This window comes from Lissotriton helveticus, chromosome 12, assembly GCF_964261635.1.
Source record: "Lissotriton helveticus chromosome 12, aLisHel1.1, whole genome shotgun sequence".
Classification (NCBI taxonomy): Eukaryota; Metazoa; Chordata; class Amphibia; order Caudata; family Salamandridae; genus Lissotriton; species Lissotriton helveticus.
The window spans coordinates 577,114,804-577,135,626 of NC_136073.1; the positions used below are offsets into that span (position 1 = coordinate 577,114,804).

Consider the following 20,823-nt stretch of genomic DNA (forward strand, 5'->3'; position numbering starts at 1 on the left):
GCTGGACTCCACAAGTAATAGCTAAAACTAAAGCGGTGAGGAGCTCGGCAAATGCAAATTTAAGCTTTTCAAGGAGACTTGGTGGGAAACCGAGCGGTGCACTAATAGCCTTGTACAAGGCAAAAACACTAGCAATAGCAAGGTATGGAGCAGGTCTGTGGGGTTACGCTAAAAGTGATACTATCCAAAGGGAGGAAAACAAGTTTCTCCGGTCTATGTTAGGGCTCCCTGAGTCGACAGCCACTTTTTCAGTCCATCAGGAGCTTGGATTGGGGTACATTACTGATATCCTGTCCATGGCACCTATTCTCTTATGGATTAGGGTTTGGATTAACAACAATTTAGGTCTGAACCATAAAATATTGATGGATTGTTTAAAACTTGATAAATTTAAAGATATTGATTGGCTGTCTTATATTTACAAGTGCTCAATAGAACTTGGACGCCCCGAGATATTTTCCTCCCCTTTGGGTTTAAAAAAAGCAGACCTAGAATGGGTCAAGCTTAACTTTCCTAAATTGAAGAGCTTGGATCGGGAGGAAAATCAACTAATCAAACCCACGGTCAGAGCCCACTTCATGACGATTACTTGTTTAGCTATTCAACCATACCTTGCTGAAGTAAACATTCCTTTTCACAGGTGGCTTCTGGTTAAATTTCGATTTAACCAGATTTATACGGTTCTCTGTGACAGCCACGGTTGGTACAAGCCTGAGGATGCACCTGTGTGCAAATGTGATAATTTTTCTTTACAAGACAATATGCACCTAATGTTGTTTTGTCCATTTTATAAATATCCCAAGACAGAAGTATTTGGTGCCTCTACTTAAAGGTAAAGCTTTCTTACAGGCAAAACCAGCTCTCTTGTATTTACAAATGTTAGAATCACCCTTGGTTATGTTTGGTGTGGCTAACTACCTTGTTGCAGCTGTCAGGATCAGGAGGAGGAGAATGTAAATGTAGCATTGGGGCCTGTGATGGATGACAAACTGTTTTTTATATATGACAATTGTTAGACCTGTCTGGATTTTTTGCGCAGTCCCTCCTCATTATTATTTATTTTGTCCCCTTTTTGCCCCTCATATCCTTAATATTTTTCTGTCTACTATTTTTTTTAGGTGTTGGTCAAGGGGATAGGTGTTCTTTTTCCCCCCATAATCTTTTTACCTCAGGCCCTGAGGCCTGTTCTGACAGGAAAGTTGGCACCACCTAAAATGGTGGCCACCAACTGCCCCAACTGTCGCACCTAGAACTTGGCCATAGCTTAACATAGGGCATTCCAGAACCTTCTGGTCCATGCTGGACCATTGAAGGGCAGCCTATAAAAGGCGGAATGCGAGGCAGCCATTTTGTCTACCTGTGGAAGTCAGCTGGAGGACAGGTGGTAGCTGAGAGTGGGAAGAGGTTGGACTGAGGGTTGACCCCCTGGACTAGGAAGCTACCTGATTGGCCCAATCCACTACTCCCCTGTTGGTTACTTGTCCTGGCCCCGCTGTAGGAAGTTACTGGAGACCCTGGGCGCCTAGCTGACCCTTGTCTAAAATTATACAGGGACAGCTTCTGGAGAAGGAGACTGTCGCGCTGCGAAGCACAGTCCTCCGCCCAGCTGGTGAGACCTATCAAGGAGTGCACCTACTTTCACCCTCAGCCCTGTCCAGGGACTGCTAGTCGCCCCCCCCTCCTCTGGGGTTGGTGTGTGCCAGGAGGTTTGGATTAATTCAAGTCTACAAACTGCCTTCCCTTTCACCAACTGCCCCTCACCTGCCTTTGCTGGCGAGTGCTCGCTGTCCGGGTGAGGCGTGGGAGGAAGGTGACGCGATCGCCCTGAGGTGGCTGGGCTTGTTGCCCTCATCCTGGTAGTGCAGGCAGGGCCTGGTTGGCCCATCGGCTGAAGAGGGAAGAGAGCGCCTGGCGGACCCATCGGCTGAAGAGGGAAGTGAGCGCCTGACTGAGGAAGTGGCCCGGAGTCTGCAGCGCTAGTGTTGTGGAGCCGCTAGCTCCCCGCGCATGCTCCGTGAGTAGGCCAGCGAGTGGAAACGAGGCGGCGCTTCCTCAGAGCCGCTGATCCCCGGCGCTTGCCCAGTGAGCAGGGGAGGCGGTCGGAAGAGAGAGAGGCGGCGCTCGCGTAAGGATCTTGTCTCCCGCGTTTGCTTTGAGGAGCGAGCGCCTGGAGCCCCTGACGACCCCCTCATTTCTAGAGCGCCTGGAGCCCCTGACGACCCCCCTCATTTCTAGAGCGCCTGAAGCCCCCAACGACCCCCTCACTTCTAGAGCGCCTGAAACCCCCAGCGGCCCCCCCTCCCTCCTTTTTCTGAAGAACTTCGGCGGAAGGGAGTGGAGAGAGGCCGGTGGGACCTCAAGAGAGCCTAAAAATCGTCAGCAACGCGTGGGGACTGGGACAACATCGTCCCCACGCTACAGTAAGGAGTGGGGCTCTCTATTTTCTGGGGAGTTCTGAGTATGGTGAATTCTCACTTTTGACAGATGCTTTCCCTCCTTATTGGAGTCCTGGGGAGCAACAGACAAATCTGACACATATATAACTGGCTTAAAAAGGCATAAAAGGTTACCTGCTTATTAATGATATAGTGCTTGTAAAATGTAAGGCAACACAGAAATTCATTGGTAATTTAAATAGAAGACTAAAAGTGTTACTGCAAGTGCTGAGACCAGTTGTAGATTACAGAACCTTAGAAACTATGCTTAATTAAATGCTAGAATCTCTAGGAATGTAAAGTTAATGACCAGTTAGCACCTTGGTAGAGATTATCTGAAATTCCTGATTAATAGGTAATGTGTTTTCTCTCCAAAAGGGAATCTGTATAAAAGGTCAATCTAGTAATGGTGAAAAACTAAGCATATGTACCAGTTACCTGCATGGAGTTGTAATTCTCTTTCTATAGACAAACAGTGTTGTAATTTCTCTTAAACTAAGTGTAAATTTTTCCGGTGTGAATACTAAGAGTTAAAGCAAAGAGAATCCTATTTTTATAAAACAGCTCATATTTTCCTAACATTTTTGGTGTAGCGTTTTCTTTTGTGTGCTATTGCGTGGTTTTATTCTTGGGTGGTCTGCAACCTTAACACTGTGCCTCTGAAATGCATGTCTTGCCCTAGGCCGGGCTACCCAGTTCCAACAACAATTTTATCCTGTAACTATTTTAATGTTTGCTTTTAATTTTCGTATAAATAATGCCATTGTATTGTATGAATTTTTTATGAAATTGAAATGCCTTTTTTCTTGATTGTAGCATGCTTTTATGATTTTTAACTAAATCGAATAAAGTGGTTTTGACTTGACTTGATATGATACCGCCCTGCTAGGTGTCACTGAAAATATCAGAAAACTTCTTGACCAAGGCCAGACGGTAGCACTCGTGCTATTGGATCTAAGTGCGGCGTTCGATACCATCTCCCACGAAACGCTCATTAGAGAACTACACATAAATGGCATAAGAGGAAAGGCTCTGGAGTGGATCAAATCCTTCCTGGCAAATAGAACCTTTCAGATCGCATCAGCACAGGCCGAGTCAGACACCTTACCTGCAGCTCATGGAGTGCCGCAGGGGTCCATCCTGAGCCCTCTGTTTTTTAATATCTATCTCAAACCGCTAGTAGAACTTGTTGAAAAGCTAGGGCTAACGCTCATGAACTACGCCGACGACACCCAAATCATTTTTTCCCTGTCGAATTCTTGTCCCCACTCCCCGTCGTTACTCAAGGAAGGATTACTAAAAATATTGAACTGGATGACAGCAAACCAGTTAAAACTGAACGGCGACAAGACGGAAATTCTGATTTTGGGAAAAGACAAAGATCTCTGGAACCCCGCGCATTGGCCAGAACAGATGGGTATCCTTCCTACCCCGGTGTCCCATGCTCGAAATCTGGGTTTTGTACTAGACAACGCCTTATCCATGGACAAGCACGCCAGCAAGGTTACTGGATTGTGTCTCACCATAGCTAGATGGTTGAGGAAAATACTGTGGATGTTGCCTATGTCAACACAAAAGACCGTAGTCAATGCCCTTATCACATCAAGGCTTGACTACGGCAACATCCTATATTTAGGCGCAAATAAATCTGTCATTGGACGACTACAAGTAGCACAAAACGCTGCGGTCAGACTCCTGTGTAAGATTCCTAGGAACGCTGGAGTCTCGAACCATCGCCGGGACCTTCATTGGCTCAGGATAGAGAGCAGAGTGCGCTTCAAGGCCTTGAACTATATGTTCAAAATAAAAACTGGAGGAGCCCCAAAATACCTCCAATCCCTTGCTTGCCTCTACACGCCAAAGAGAAACCTCCGGTCCCAGACAGCAGCATATTTCTGTATACCAAGGTTTAAACGTGCAAGATCAGGGGGCAGATCCTTTGCCTATCTTGGACCCTCCCTGTGGAACACACTTCCTCCAAGCATTCGGAAGGAAGATAACTACCATAGTTTTAGAAAGCTCGTAAAGACCTGGCTGTACGAACAATAACCACTTCAATATCTCCCTCCGTCTCTGTCTTTTGTTTCTAGCTGTGTCTAGGCGCCGGGAAACCCTTCTTGGGTAGCTGTTGCGCCCTATAAATTGACAAAATAAATAAATGTTCCTTTTACCAATTGTTTAGAAAACGTAAGTCGGGATACCCATTAATTATTCTGCATTATTGGATATCAGTGCTTGCTGAAAGTTTGTGGATCAGGACTGGGCCATCAAGAATAACATCCCACGAAGAGTAAAGAAATCTCCTGGATTTATTTAAACAGTTAATTGTCTTCCAATAATCTCTGACCTTTTTTTCCATTACAAGGCACTTTGGAGTTAATACTGAAGCGCTGTCTTTTTATGCTATTTTGTCTTCCAGTTGTGTGGAGGTTGTTTTGCATTACTTGTTTGAGGAGGGACAACTCATATGTTAATTTTGTCTATCAGAACACAGTCACTGTAATCCTTCAGGAAGTTGTTGGCGACCTAATGATGAGATAAACGAGTCTTCTTCAAAATTGTTTGTGGTCAATCTTTTGTCAGTGCCATGTCAGTACCTTGCTTTTCTCAAAGTTTTTCTAAGTCTAAATTGACCCCCCTTCCCTTTCATGGAGAATATGATCGCACCATTTCTGCTGAACCTGGTGCTATTGTTCGTTTGGATGTATGTATTCCTTAACAAAATAGGATATTGAAGGTTTACTGGAATGAGAATTGACAAAACTGGTTCATTTTACCACCCCCCACAATGCCACAGGGGCACATTTGTGTATTGTTACCTAAGAAAGATCAAGACTTTGCCTTGATTGAACAGGTTTAAATCAAATTACAATCAAAGATCGATATGATTTGCCTCTCGCAAAGGTTAAATTATAATCTGCCCAACGAGCGATAGTCTTCAGTAAGCTCAATATGTGAAGTTCGTATCATCTTCTACATGTATGGCAAGTGGAATTCCGCTGTTTGCACTTCATTTGGCGAGTTTGAATTTGTGTAGTGCCCTTTGGGTTGTACAATGTCCTAGCTATTTTTCAGTACGTTATGGATTCAGTTCTTCTGTTTTTTCAATCAGTTTGTGTAGCTGTACTTCGGACGACCTTCTGGTTTTTCTAAGACACTAGTTGAGCATTAAGAACATGTAACTTAGGCACCCTCAGCCCTTCAGCATCATCATTTATTCTTCAAACATAATCTATTCTGCAAACCCGAGAAGTATGAATTTGAGAAAGATGAAGAGTAGTGTATTGGATTCAAAGTGAATGCTTCTGATGTTTCCATGTATCCAAAGAAGGTACCACCAATTTTGGAATGATCTTCACCTACTCACTCCAAAGAGTCTCACAGTTCTATTGTATAAGCAAACTTTTATTGTCAACTTATTAAGAATTTTGCAGAATTAACTAGTGACATCATTTGCGTTCTGAAAATCAGCCTGCACCTTTAAGGACTACAGGGATATTCTCCTGCTTCCAAGAGATTAGCATGGAACAATCGAGACAAGCTATTCTTGCCTGCAAATTGGGCTCCCCCTTTGATCCATGCCCTCCTAGAGTACTTCAGTTACTTGTGGACATTATCAATCCGCCCATTAATCAAATAATCAATTCATCCTTTGAATCCTCCAACGTACCAGACAATTGGAAGATTGCGGCAGTAAAACCCCTTCAAAAAAAGAAAATCGCGGATCCTGCTACACTTTCTAACCTCAGACCAATTTCACTGTTACCATGTCTGAGTAAACTAGTGGAATAACTGGCCAACATACAACTCTATGATTTCCTGTTGAAAGAAAATATCCTCCACCCAAAACAATCAGGTTTCAGACCCGGCCATTCAACAGAATCAGTGCTGCTTCACACCTCAGAAACATTAAAGCTTGCCTTAGATCAGGGCAAGGATGCAGTACTGGTTCTGTTGGATTTGTCTGCCACGTTTGACACAATCTCTCACGCCAGCCGACTCAACAGACTTACAACCAGTGGTGTTATCAATAAGGCGCTAGCCTGGTTTTCCTCTTTTTTAGAAAACAGACACAACATAGTTACCCTCGGCCAACACAAGTCCATAGAAAAACAGCTCCTATCGGGGGTCCCCCACGGCTCTTCCCTCAGCCCAACGCTTTTTAATCTTTACATGACCCCACTGCTTGTCTTGATAGACTCATTTTATGTCGAAGCTATCACCTATGCAGATGATACCCTGATCATCCTTACCCTTGATAAAAATTCCTCCATGTCGAAAGAAAAATTCTATCACTGCCTAACGGCAGTCATGAGCTGGATGAATCTCAATCATCTAAATTGTAACAGCCGAAAAAACGAAATTACGCTGTTTGGAAAAAAACATTTTTTTACGCCCAGTCTATGGTGATCTGAAAACATGGTTCCACCGTCGAACACTGCCTACACAGTACCCAATTTAGGGATTAAGTTTGATGACTCCCTATTGTTTCACAGCCAAGCATTAGCAGTAGCAGGCATGTGCTTCCATACTGTAAAAATCCTGAGGAAGTTTCTGGACCTATTGCCCTTAAATGCTGTGGCATTAGTTCTTTCGCATCTGAACTACTGTAACAGTCTATATGCAGGAGCAAATAAATCGATTATAAAAAAGTTACAGGTGGTACAGAACGCAGTGGCCAGGCTGGTGCTCAGGCTACATAGAGGATCCTCCTCTAGAGAAGCACTCCAAAGACTACATTGGTTACTGATTTGGTAAAGAATTCTGTTTAAAGTCTTAACAATTACTTATAAAGCAATAAAATCATCAGGTCCGACATATCTCAGGTCCAGAATTTGCCCATATACAACACAACGTCTTCTGCAATCATCTTCGGGCAACTATTTGGCTATTCCCAGCTACCGACTGAAAACAAAAGGAGGCAAAACCATAGCTTTTCTAGGAACAAGAGCCTGGTACAGTTTACCACTCCAGTTGAGATTGGCGCAATCAGAACGTCTCTTCAGGAAGCTCCTGTAAACTTGAATGTTCGCTGCCTCAGACAGCACTGTGTTTCCCCTCATATGACACTAGATATGAGTTCACAGCTTCACTCTTATGCCCCGTCTCACTTCTGTTTCTGTTCCGATTTACTGTTTGCTCCCTGAAGTTAACGTAGGGCTTTACAAATAAACTCATTCATTCAGTCAAAATGGAAATTATGAGAAAGGGGTTTTCCTGGGATGATTGAGCTGACAAACATTTCAAAACCCTTGAAATGACAATTTACCCAGATACCAATCTCATGCCATTCAGACACTTCAAAAAAGTTCATTGTGGAAGCAGGTCTCTATGAAATAGCTACTGGGAGAGTTTTGTTAGAAAGATGGATTGACACATCCTGTCTTTTACTTATACCATGTTTTTTGGGACCCTGAATGCAACTATTTAGATTTGGAAAGAGAACTTTTAGCAATGATGATACCCTGTTCTCTTTTGATGGGCACTAAAGGACCATTTGAAATTCAAATTGATCATTCAAATTTGCACAGCTTGTGAAAGCTTCTGTGCAAGAATAGTCATCAAACTAGATGGATATTTGTCTTTGCTCATAATGATTTCACAGTCATTTATATTCTTGGCTCAAAGAATTTGTTTTGTTAACACTCTGTCCCATTTTATCCTAAGAGATCTCTTACTTATGATCAGTGTGTATTTTTTCAAATTGATTGGTTGGTATTGTCTTGTCTGTTATTCTTTGAAAAAATTAAATTGGCACGAGAAGCTGGGGTCCCAAGGAATTAGATTTCCATCTCAAGACTTTTATATTTCAACAAAAACCAATTGTATTTCAATCAGAAAGCCATTTTGGTTGTGACTGTGGAACTACAATCGGATGTGATAAAGCTGGGTTATAATTCTGCAATTTCTGCGCATAGAGGAGTGAAACTATTTTGGATTTAGTTTTTAATATTTTTGGGGGTCAACTGTTGATTCAGATATACATGATATGTTTTCGCTTTTACCGTTTGTACTCAACACAAATCAGAACATTCCATACTTTTTAGATATTTACAACCACTACATGTAGCTTCTGAGCATGGCCATGCAATCTGCACAGACTTTATAATGGATCTTCCATCTTCTGAAGGATGTCAACTATAATGGTTACTGTGGTACCTTTTCAAAATGCCTCATTCTTCTCTTTTGGCTAGGTTACCTACAGCAGAGAAAATTGTTCAGTGGGGGGGCGGAGCTAGCCGGCGTCAATGGTGGACGCGTAAGAGCGAAGCTCCGAGCCAGCGCTACCAACTATCCGCCAAAGATCCTGTTAAAGCGGTGGTAACACAGCAGAAGCGGCAAAAATCGTCGCCTCGGCCCCAAACGTACCTCCGGTCGAAGTTTGCCGGAAAATCGGGCTTGGGAACCCGCATTTTTCTCCGACCACGTTGCAGACGCCGGACCAGGCCCAGATCCCCGGTCTTTCCTAGACCCCGAGGCCGCGATACGTCACCCGACGTGCGGCCGCGCTGAGCTGACGACTCGGGGTTCGCCGGGACCCGGCAGGGGCGGACCTCCCACCTGCCCCACACACCTGGACAGCGCGCCGGAGGTGCACTACGAGTCACGAGGGCCGACAGCAACAGCGAGGGAGACGCCGGTCCAGCTACGAGGCTGGTGGCGGACCACGTGGCCAACTGGGAGCCCCCGGAAGGTACGAGTGCCCCGGGACCTGTGCACACAGCCTTTCCCGTGGCACGAGGGTGCTGCGCTACTACTGGGAAGGAAGAGTCTCTCTGATCGCCGAGGGCCCCCCCTCCACAAGAACTGAGCTCCAGTACTGTCCAGCACCACACAGGGGGATCCGGAGGGGGTATTACAGGCTGCAGCAACCGAGGCCTGCGACCACTCGTGACACTAACGGGCCCCGGCGGGAGGCCCGCCCTACGTACCCTGAAACCGCTAGCACTCAGAGAGGGGGCACGCACGGCGCATTGGTGTGCAGGTGGTCCCTCATCCACGTGGGCCCCGGCCTTATCGGATAACATAACGATGGGCAAGGGAGACAGGACCCAGACGAAATAGTCGTTTGACCAACGGCGACAGAAGGAACCAGAACAACCCATTGCCCAGTCCCCGGGTGCCACGGGCGACCCGAGTACCTCACTGTGTGCGGAGATAAAAGGGATGCTTACTACAATGGAGAAGGGCCTGCAGGAAGGCATGTCGGCCATCGGCAACAAGATTGACGCGTTGGCGTATCGGATGGATCGCATGACCGAAAGGGTGGACAAGCAAGCGGAGAGGCTGGACATGGCGGAGCGCAGATTGACAGAGGCGGAGGAGGCGCAAACAGAATGGGATGCCGATCGTAAACAATTTGGAAGACTCCTACAGGTAATACAGGACAAGTCGGAGGACTTGGAAGCACGTTCGAGACGCTCCAACATCCGCGTAACGGGAGTGGCTGAGTCGACCCAAACGGGCAAAATGGAACTGTTTATCGAGAAACTCCTGAAGACACTGCTGGGGGATGACACCTTTTCCCATATGTTTATAGTGGAGCGCGCCCATCGCACTCTCGGTCCGAGGCCCCCCCCGGGTGCCAACCCTAGACCGATCATAGCGAAACTGCTAAATTACAGAGACAGGGACGCAGCCCTTCGAGTTGCCCGCGAGAAGGGGAAGCTGCAGTACGAGGGAATGGACATATCGCTATACCCCGATTTCACCACGAAAGTACAGGAGGAGAGACGTAGATTCGTCCCGTACAAGCAGCAACTTAGAGACCTCGGATTGGACTATGCCATGTTGTACCCAGCGAGGCTGCGCATCAACAGACAGGGGCATTCGCATTTCTTCACCGATCCCAAGGAACTCCAAAAATCCCTGAAGGTGTGGATGAAAGAGAACCGGGGGAGTCCGGAGACACGTACGGCGGAGCAAACCTGTGATGGCGCTCTCGAGGAACAGGACTGATGAGAAGGGGGGTGCGGATGGCAACCCAAGGGAAACTGGCTGCGTGCACGCCCCCGACCCCCTCCGCGGATGGCTTGATGAGAACCTCACGAACTGAGATGCTGCAGGCGCCGGACTTCTGTGTGCTGTACTGTGGGTGAGATCTACGCACTTTCAGTTGGGATCGCTATGGGGTTGCGCTTAAACTAAGGTACTCGCTCTAAGCAGGGCCTAGTCCCTACACACATGATACAGGGGAGATCAGAGTTGCTGGGGGTCGGAGGGGAGGGGTGGCGAGGATTAAAACCGGTTGGTAGAACACTGTGTGTACCACTCGCTGCTTATCTCTATCGCTATGGCGCTGGCGAAGGGGCAGTCTATAGACACTGTGCGGGAGTCCCGGAAGACGGTGGACGACGAAAGGACTGCTTAGACTACCTCTGCCCCAGCGCTTTCAGCAGTAACGGCTCGCGTTGAGCCTGTTTGGGGGTTTTGTTGTATGGGTTTGAAAAAGGGTGGGGGGGAGGGGAGATGGGGCATCGGTCATGCCAGGTTGGGGATGGTTGACTGTGGGAGGCGGGGGGACGGGGATGTTCGGGGTCTGGGTTTGTTCGGGGGGGGGTTTTATTGTGCTCCGCAGTGTTTCTTCACATGGTGATGTTTGGCAGTAGTTTCGTACGACGAATTACAGTACCTATACTTGTATTGCATATGATGTATTGCTACATTATACATGGCTGACGCACCACACGAAGGGTCAATGAGTGATACTGAGACAATTAAGGCATTGACATGGAATGTAAGGGGACTGAACGACTATCGTAAGCTCCGCAGGGTGCTACACTACCTCCAAAGACACCACATAGACCTAGCCCTACTACAAGAAACACACCTACCAAACTCCAGTAAGATGCTTACGCATAGGGGCCTCCAGGGTGTCTCTACTTATGCAGGCTTCACCACGCATGCTAGGGGTGTCCTCACTTGGGTCAATCCAAAATCCAAACTATCCCTCACACTGCTGAGCGCAGACCTGGAAGGAAGATTTGTGCTAAGCAAGTGTTCAGGCAAGGGGCAAAGTCTACTGGTCATGAATGTATATGGACCGAATTACGACTCTCCGGACTTCTATGCAGCGGTGGCAGAACACTGTACTGAGTGGCCCTCAGATAGAATGCTGTGGGGGGGAGACTTCAACTTCATTTTTAGCCCGGAGCTGGATAGGTCGGCGGGTCCACCCCGACGCCCGGCAGCTGCCGCACTGCAAATGCAAGCTGAAATGGTGAGACTAGGACTGGTAGATGTCTCGCGTGAAAGACACCGAGATAGAGGGGGATACACACACTACTCAGCGTACCACAATATACACACTAGAATAGACTACTGGCTATCCACACTCCCGTTACTGGCTGCTGTGAGGGACTGCAGGGTGCTTCCCCGAACACTATCTGACCATTCCCCTATACTGTTGGTATTTGACACACCCAGGCAGAGGATACCCCCATTCACGTGGCGCTTCCCACCATATTCACTATTAGACGAGACGTTCAGAGCCGAACTAGGGGAAGAAATAGATGTATTTTTCGACACCAACATAGGCACGGTGGACACCTTCGGGACGATATGGGAGACTTTTAAGGTCTTCGTCAGAGGGGTGGTCATGGCAAAACATCCCAGTGTCCTGAGAGCCATCAGACACAGGCTGGCATACCTAGAGGGCCGCATAGCAGAGTGTGAAAGATCTCAGATGGCGGGCCAGACCCCCACAGGAGACGGGACTCTGCAGGAGCTCCTGAAAGAGTTCCACGAGGAGGCAGACAGGGAAGTGCGGCACCTAGGAAAGTACGCGACGGCTCGCTCTTATGGAGAGGGAGACCGGCCAGGCTCACTGCTAGCCAGGATAATGAAGGGTGCCAGGCGACGGCAGGTAATCACAGAAATGCAATCGGCGGGGGGAACGGTGTTAACGGCGGAGGAGGATATTCTCTCGGAATTTAAGGGGTTTTACGAGGAGCTATACACAAACAAGATCTCAGGTGTAGAAGAACAGATTGACAACTACTTAAGTTATATCAAAATGCCGTTCCTCGAGAACTGGCAGAGGGAATTCCTAATGTCCCCCATTCTCCGGGAGGAGATATCAGATGCGCTGGATGGCATGAGGTCTGAGAGTGCCCCAGGGACTGACGGATTAACTGTGACCTTCTACAAGGCGTACAAAGATAAGCTTTTGCCCTACCTTTCCGCGCTCTTTGACGAAATCTGTGAGGAAGGCGCCATGCCGCCCTCAATGAGAGAGGCTCTCATTGTAACAATATTGAAACCCGGAAAACCGCATGACCGTCCAGGCTCATACCGCCCCTTGTCACTTATCAATGTTGATGCCAAGCTTTATGCTAAGGTGTTGGCTACCAGATTGGTGCTGGTGGCCCCAGAACTAGTGGCCCCGGAGCAAGCGGGATTTATCCCGGCTCGGAATCTCACATACAACATCCGCACAGTGATGGGAACCATGCAGCATACTAAGCAAGACACTAAGGCCATCGCAGTCTTCCTCGATATGGAGAAAGCGTTTGATTCCGTAGAATGGGTATTCATGCGCAAAGTCCTGAAGAAGTTGGGACTAGGAGACCTTTTCCTGCAACTCCTGGGTGCGCTTTACCACAAACCCACTGCGCGTGTCAGACTGGGCGATGCAGTCTCGGCGCCGTTTGCCATCAGCAGAGGCACGAGACAAGGATGCCCCCTCTCGCCTCTACTTTACGCACTGGTGGCGGAGCCTCTGGCCTGTGCGATTCGGGAGTACCACTCATATGAAGCCATCAACTACCCCACCTACAAAATTGGTATATCCACGTACGCGGACGACACACTGCTATATGTACGTGATCCAGTGAACAATCTCTCTTCGGTACTGCGGGAGGTGGTACGTTTTGGAGCGCTCTCGGGGCTGAAGGTCAACTGGTCCAAATCAGTGGCGTTCCCCCTGACGCCTGTCACTGAACCCTTTGAGATGGAGTACCCGCTCCAATGGTCCACAGACCCGATAAGGTATCTGGGCATAATGCTACACACGGATCCCGAAATCATGGTGAGGGAAAATTACGGAGTAGCCTTTAGCAAACTCACAGACGACGTTGAGCTCTGGATAAGGCTTCCGCTGTCGTTAATGGGACGAATCGCATTGATGAAAATGGTGGTCCTGCCACGATTCCTGTTCCTCTTTAACAATATCCCGATTGTGCTCTCTAGAGCCTTCTTCAAAACCTTAGACAAACTTCTAGTGCGACTGGCCTGGGCAGGAAAGCAGCCCAGAGTGCAATGCAAGGTCCTCAAGCTGCCTTACGAGCAAGGGGGGCTGGCCGCGCCAGATATGGAGCGCTATTATAGAATTGCGCAGGCTTCGCACCTTCACACTTGGATCCATGGTGACCAGGACATTCCGCACGTGATACTGGAGCGGCTGTTCGCACACCCAACCCCGCTCCCAGCAACTATCTGCGGCCCCAGAGACCGCAGAGTGGGAACACTGGACTCCCTTTTGTCTACTAACCACGCTTGGCATTCCATACTACAACGGCAAGACAAAGTACTGATGTATGCACCCAATATGCCGACGCGTTGGGCGCTATGGCTCCCCACCCTGGCGGAACCGGCAGTACATAGAGCCCTCGGTGCACTAGGCGCAAACACTATGGGAGACCTCTTCGAGAATGGAAAGGTAAAGACATGGGACCAACTGATACGGGGGACGGATCGCCCCTCGTTACTCCAGCGCTTTCAGTATCATAGAGTCAGAAGTGCCCTTCTAGACCTGTTGGGCCCAGACATGGAGGAACCCCCTGAAATACCGGAGCTGGTTTATGTCATAGCTGCCATAGCGCCCCAGAAGCTGATCTCTAAACTATACAAAATAGGGCACGAGCATACGGCCCTACAGTACACGAGAGCTCGCTTGGCCTGGCAAGCCGACCTGGACACCCAATTGGACGACAGCATGTGGGCGTACTGTTGTGCGGCCACAAGGCGGATTTCGCTGAATGGGCGACACCGTCTGATCCACTTTAAATTTTTACAGCGGGTTTATCATACGCCGGAAAGGCTGCACAGGTTTGGTCTTCGGGACACGCCAAGCTGCGAGAGGTGCCACTCTCCGGTTGCGGACTTCCTGCATTTGGCATGGTCGTGTCCGGGGGTACAGAGGTTCTGGAGCAAGATATTCGCTGAAATGAGCGTTATTGTGGAAGTAGAGCTAGACAGGGACCCAGCGCTCGCACTGCTAGGCTATGCTAGGAATGTTCCCGCACCGGTGAGGAAAATAGTGAGTATGGGTATGCTCCTCGCTAAACGAGTAGTTGCCTTACACTGGATGAGGGGCCCACTCCCGACGCTGAAACGTTGGTCGAACGACATGACGTACTGCAATACTCAAGCGGAGCTTTACAGTGAGTTGCTCCCACCACGAAGCCGGCCCAAGAACTTCTGGGGGTTATACCAGACCTACTTATCTTCCAGGGTAGAGGAAGAGGACCTGATGGCGGGGGAGGGGGAGGAGTGCAGCTAGTGGGGTCCCTTACAAGGCAGCGTGATTTGCCCCGGCGGGAGTTACGATTTCCCCGATAGGGTGTAGACTGAGGGGACGTCCCCTGGAATCACGGAATGCAGCATGCAACGCAAGCCACAACACGTCAATATCATGTACACTGTCACACCTGAGGAGCACTGCTAGGGGAATAGTTGGGGGGTAGCGAGGTACTGGGGATGGGGGGTAAGTTGGGTGAAAAAGTGAAAAATATATAGATTTGTCCATACACACACAATGCACATCACACTACCCGTAGTTTTAGAATGCCGGAGAGGTCCAGACTCTGGCTGGCCAATTGCTTAACATGATGTTTGATAACCTTCCATGGACTATGTCTAGGAGTCACAGAGAAGATGACTTGAACTGCTGCCGGCCCGAGAAGGGATGTAGGCGAATGGCTGACTGCGTTATTGTACTGTGCTGTTTTGTGATAAATAAATAAAGAGACTCCTCAAAAAAAAAAAAAAAAAAAGAAAGAAAATTGTTCAGTGCTGTTTGGTGGATAGTTAGTTAGGTACTTAATGTCTTTCTCATTTATGGAAAGATCTGTGCAGTTCCTCATAAATGGAAGCCTATTTTATTCTGGTTACCTTTCTCACTCAAATGGCCAAACATAGCTCACCAGACAAAGCTGGAAATAGTATTCTGAATGTTACCGTACTGCTAACCAAGACAATAGGGTTTCCTATTTACCCATCGTAGAATTTCCCCACAATAACACAACTTGAAGCATTACAAAGGTTTCGTTCTATTATTCAATGCACGGTTTTCATTCCAGAGCTTTTTCGTCTTCTCCTCAGACTGACCCTTTTGTTTGGGCAGTATGAATCAATTAGAAAAACTGAGACAAACTGTTTCTTAAGGTTGACACTGTTAAAAGATCATGTTGAAGGGACATTCGGATAATTAAAGACCTAGAGGGGCGTTCTGTGAACAATTGGACCAATTAGCAACTTCAAATTATGGTAGAGCTGTGGAATCCGGCAGTGGAAAATTATGTTAAACTTGGTCTTCTTCTTCTGGTGTTTACCTGAATCCATGATTCTGATGCAAGAGGTGTGGTCTCAGTTTTTGCCCAGATTCTCTGCTTTATTCAGCTGGATTCCAATTGGAGTCCTTCCCTTGATTATTTCTTGCTGGCTCTTCTCTCTTCCTGATGTCAGGGAGAGTTTAATTAATTGGCTTATCTACAGTATAATAAATCTCCCTTCCCAATCAAGCATTATTACACCTCCAAGGAGAATTTTTACATTTGTGTTTTTCTTCTAACTAGGACCCTCCTAAAAGGAATCCTGACACTTTTTTTGTATTCTATACTGTGCAAAGTAACACTGTGGCTACTTGAAGTACTCATCCTTTTCCTCTGGTAATCACGAAAGAAACTGATCAGTTCTTTATCCCATTTAATCCTTGACAAAAGCACAAACCAAACATTTGGTTAAAGTCACCTGTTCAGGTCAACAACAATAGAGCACAGATACAGGGACCAGGTTAGGGCCGCTGAGATTTGTACCTGGTGTCCTTGATGCAGTGCATTGCACAGTGCAGCAGTGGTTCTGAGGAGTGATGCAGGGTCCTGAGTCAGGATGTGTCATGCAGTGTCGGTTCCAATGAGCTGTGAGAGCTGCAGTGCAAGCTTGTGTCAAGGCTGCTTCGTCCTATGCCAGTCTAGATGAGGAGCTGTGAGTGCTGCATGGGATTTGCATTGCGTTGTGTTGGTTCTGGTGAAAACCACAGCTAGGCTGCCAGAGCACCTCTATCCCCACTTCCAAGTGTGCAGAATTGGAGGGGCACCACTTAGGGGGTTAGGACTCACAGCTGGCAGAGTCCAAGTGAATAGTTCAAGATGGTTGGAGACTTTTCTGTCCTTGAGACTCTGATCAGGAGCCCGCCAACTAGCCCTTGGAATCACTCTGGTGGTCCTGTGTTCAAGGTGCAGCTCCAGTCCTTCTCACTCAAGCTGCAAAGAAGCGGGGCAGCAGAGCAGTGCTTCTTACAGCATAGCATAAGAGCAGTCATTCTTTTGAGTCTCCTACAGGTCCAAAACTGATCTGAAGAGTGGGTCTGAAGGTCCCTTTTTTATCCCTGGTGCCTTCTTTGACGTGGGAGAAACTTATGAAGGCTTCTCCCAACAAGAGGTGTTTGAAATTTCCTTCCTTTCTTTCCTGGCTTCACCTTAGCTACAGGCACAAAAAGCTAGGGTAAGAACAGGGCACAGCCTATTGAACTGTAAGTGGGGTTACTCTCAACTCCATCTGCTATCCTGCCTTTGTTCGCTCATCCTGCCAATACCCAGGCTATCTATTGTGTAGCTGTCTGGAAACAATATACAAGGTTGAACTACACCTCTCATGTAACCAAGGAGCAGGCTGCAGGTACCAAATGGTTCCAGCAGAAAAATGTCAACTTTCTTAAAGTTACCCCTGATGAAGGGCCGATGGCCCAAAATGCATTGGGTGAATCCAGATGTCCACTTTATATGAATTGTTCATACACACGTGTTGCTGATGTGAGACCGGATGGGCACACAGAGGACATTTGAATATGTGAAATAAAAGAACTATGGTGGAATCAAGCTGTCTGCGAAGTGATTGAGAGCTTATGGCTTAAAGTTGTAATAATAATTTATTGGTTTGACATCAGGATTAAATTTGGTATAACAGAAGATGAGGTGTTTAATGTGAGGAAATATTCCAACACAGAGTAGTGCAACGGACGGGCGCATATTTTACGTGCCCATGTGTTTGATATTCACCAACTGTCTAAAAGTGGCATTTGTACAGTTGTCATTTAAAATCCAACTTTACCAATAAAGAGGATTTTAAATTACAATAACTTAGATGCCAAACAAGATATTTGCACCTGTTCCCAATAAAAAGTTAACACTTATTAAATGTATTAAGGTAACCCAATGTTATCCTATGGAAGAGTTAGACCTTGCAATAGTGAAAAACAAATTTGAGTTTTTCACTACCAGGACATGTAAATCTTAAAAGCAGATGTCAAGCTTTTTATTTAGAAGGCACCCTGCTGGCTTTTTTTATTTTAACAGGTCAAAATGGCACTTTAAAACTGCACACACAAGCTACAATGACAGGCCTGAGGCATGTTTAAAAATACTATATAAGTGGGTTGCACAATAAGTTCTGCAGGCCCACTAGTTTCATTTAAGTTACAGGCCCTGGGTGTATGTAGTACCACTTTACCGGGGAGTTACAAGTACATTAAATGTGCCAATTGGGTGAAAGCTAATTTTACCCAGTTTAAATGAGAGCGCACAAGCACTTTAGCACTGGCATGCATTGGTGAAGTGCACAGTCCTGAATGCCAACAAAAACAGGTCCAGAAAAAAGGAGGGGGAAAGCAAAATGTTTGGGGGTGACCCTACAGAGAGGACCAAGTCCAACTGGATATCAAAGGAGAATCTTCAGATAAGATTTACTTTCATGGTTCTGGCTCTATGTGCGAAAGTTGCCCCCCTAGTGCTAACTAAGCATCTATTACTGTGATCTTCTCCACAAGCCGAAGATCAGTGTATGGATCTGGTAGTAGCTTCATGCAAATAGCCACTGCTTCTCAGTTGGTGGAGATCAGAATATAGTATTTACAGAAGATTTACTTTCTGGGTACAGGCTCAATATGCAACAGTTGTCTCCCTGGGGCTGGCTAAGCATCGACTAGTAAGATCTTATCCACATTGACACCCAACCTTGTGCAAAGTACTCAGTTTCTACTTGTAATATTTTCTTATACAACAACCCAGGTGCCACCTAATGAGTGTCTAGCACTGCCCCAGCCTCTTCACACTGATTGCTCCTCAGTGCCCATTAGTGAATGCTATTGTCAATGACCCTGGCAATACAGCTCATCATTTCTGTGTCCTTCAGTAGTAACCCTTTCTGTTGCTACCCCTTGTGCTCATTTTGCATGGCCCTCCAGTGTAAACAACTGACACTGGCCCGCACCCCAAAGTGCTACCTCTTCAATGTCCATCCAAGATAATTTCTATTAAATTTCTAAAGCACTGTTCAAGTCAAGATAGAATAAGTAACAACAACTTCTAACACATTTTGCTCTCAATACAGTTTGTGAGAGGAGACTGGATTAGGTCAGACAGCACGTCTCCTGCACTAGTGAAACAAAAAATATCAGAATTCAGAATGCTAATATTATGTCTTTAATGAAAAGGAGTCGAATCTGCCTGAGAGATGTTGTTCTGTTCAGTTTGAGAGAGACTTTTCTTTACACCTATACACTTCCAATAATTCATTAATAATCAATTCAGAAAAACAAATTACAAGCTTCTTAAATCCTCTTTTCCTATGTTGTGAACCGACACCCCTTTCCAGGTCCTGTATGACATGTTTCCAGCAGTGGCACACAAGGGTGTAATTTAGCACATTTCCACTAAGTTGCTTATATCTACCTGCCGGTTACTGTGTAACACTACCCTCTCATACTCACAGCCTTGTCTGGGTGGGTATCACAGAGTTATGTGTAAAGTAAAGATGACTGGGCCATGTCATATTATAGAACCTATAGGCACTCCGCTATTATGGTAACTTTCTAGGTGCTACTAAAAAAAAGAGGCCCCTGAAAGGCAATTCTCAGGGGGCAAAACCAGGGAAACAGCAACACAATATACGGTAGAAAAAAACCCCTCAATACGAATAACATTGAAATAGTCCCACACAGACAGCATCACAATTATATAACTTTTTTTTATTTTATTTTCAGAAAATATATATATCATTATTTCTTTTACTGAATAATCCACAATTTTTCAATAAATATTTTGAACATATAATCCATACAGTTAAATATGACTCACATCCAGATCCAATTTGTGCGAGTCCCAACATAGACGAAGCATTATAGAAAATTGAGGTACATGTCTCAACAACAACAAAAACAAAATATTATATACATACACAACCATAAAAGAATCAAAAAGAAATTAACTAATCAAAGAGAAAAAATATAATTTTACAAAAACAAAACATACATCATAAACATACACAACCACAAAAATGCGCCTACGCGCGTTTCGGAATTTCATGTACCATCCTTCCCCAGGGCGCTGATGGTTTATTTATAAGTTTTGTTAAGCCTTATACATTCAGTTTATTTCACAAGGCAATAGATACTTGAAGTAGAAGCTTCGTCACTCGAGTTGGCCAGACATGATTAGCATTCCGGAAAAGATCATCCAAATCACACGACCTAGTCCTGGGTAAAAACACAGAATGACGCTAACCGCTTAGACATGCAGTGCGGAGTGTCCTCATAAAAGAACCAAAAACTCTACAGATATAGGATCGTCGAATTAATCCAATGGCAGATAGGGGCTGCAAGTTAAATTCATCTGAATATCGAGATCATAGAGGAGGGCATCCAGTGATGAAAAGCTGAGGATAAATAACACCGTCTACAGCATAGATTCCGGGTTTAGAGTTTCCAATATTCCAATATAGTGTGGTATTCCCTCTCGCCCAGGCAAAAAACTCATTCCATTATCGTTCCTCAACCTCATTAGGGTAAGAAAAATGTGTGGGAGGATGATTCCCTAAACGGACAGGATCATGCCATACACATCGCGTAATGTTGATACCGGGAGCAACGCTGTAGACGGTGTTATTTATCCTCAGCTTTTCATCACTGGATGCCCTCCTCTATGATCTCAATATTCAGATGAATTTAACTTGCAGCCCCTATCTGCCATTGGATTAGTTCAACGATCATATATCTGCAGAGTTTTTGGTTCTTTTATGAGGACACTCCGCACTGCATGTCTAAGCGGTTAGCGTCATTCTGTGTTTTTACCCAGGACTAGGTCGTGTGATTTGGATTATCTTTTCCGGAACG

At 46.2% G+C, this 20,823-nt stretch overlaps 1 protein-coding gene across 1 annotated transcript in view; it reads left to right on the top strand.

The window, feature by feature from the left end:
- CNGB1 (cyclic nucleotide gated channel subunit beta 1) overlaps positions 1–20,823 on the top strand; it is a 1,191,945-nt gene that overhangs the window by 241,719 nt on the left and 929,403 nt on the right.